The sequence below is a fragment of the Haplochromis burtoni genome, unplaced genomic scaffold (genome assembly GCF_018398535.1).
Source record: "Haplochromis burtoni strain Fernald_Lab_line unplaced genomic scaffold, NCSU_Asbu1 Contig_1095, whole genome shotgun sequence".
In the NCBI taxonomy this organism is placed as follows: domain Eukaryota; kingdom Metazoa; phylum Chordata; class Actinopteri; order Cichliformes; family Cichlidae; genus Haplochromis; species Haplochromis burtoni.
In genome coordinates, this window is record NW_024583456.1 from 7,252 (window position 1) to 8,383 (window position 1,132).

Below are 1,132 nucleotides of genomic sequence, written 5' to 3' on the forward strand. Positions count from 1 at the left end.
TTTGTGGCTGTAATGTGACAAAATGTGGGAAAGTTCAAGGGGGCCGAATACTTTTGCAAGCCTCTGTACATGGATACATCCGTAGACAGAATTCACAATGTGTTTTCGGGACTTTCAGGTGTATGGACCAGTTTTCTTTTCTTTTCTTACCAGAAAGTTTTAATGAGCAGCTGGATTTTTTCTCTCTTTAACTGGCTGGACACAGAGGACATCGAAATGCAGCTGATTGAACTGAAAACCTCGACTCTGTCGGGGTCAAAGTTTGCAGAACTACAGATGCAGTTGGAATCCACAGCTGTGCGTGTTCATGGAGCTTGCATTTTCACCTGCTGGACATCACTACCTGACAAGGTTAACTGTCTTCAGAACATTGCAGAGGCCTTATTGACAGTATTTGGCTCTACATATCTGCGTGAGCAGATTTTCTCTCATATGCGTGAGGGTGGCTGTAGCTCAGATGGCAGAGCAGGTCAGCCACTAATCAGAAGGTCGAGGGTTCGATCCCAGGCTCCCTCCTGGCTGCATGCCAAATATCCTTGGGCAAGATACTAACCCCATGTTTGCCTACTGGTGGTGGTCAGAGGGCACCCTGGGATCGAACAAGGAATTATAAATGCCACATAAAGTGGGACACCAGGTCACTTTAGTGCAAGAGCTCCAGTGTTTCAACTGACCAACAATCTACAAAATTATATTACAAATGTACATAATGTAAAGACTCCAGAGGTGTAGTTCAAAAACTGATTTAGGTATTAAAAGATAAGTGTAGTTGATTACTTGATTGATTGATTACTTATTACAACTATATTTATCTGTGACAGTGTATCTTTTGTATCTTTTTTGTTTGTTTGTTTGTTTGTTTGTTAAGCTTTTAAAAGTAAAGTAAAGGGAAACATTTAATCTGTTTTGAGTGGAGTTTGTTAAACCTGTTATCTGGCACTGGAAATACCTGGAAATATCTCAGAGGTCATATCTCAGGCTTTAAGATCAAGCATCATAGGCCTACTTGTTGGTTTGATTGTTTATTTAGAAACATAAACCTGTTTTACTCAGGTGACCAGGAAATTTCAGAGCACTGCAGCTGAAGAAAAAGCAGAAAACAAGTAAGACAGCACTACATCCAATAACATGG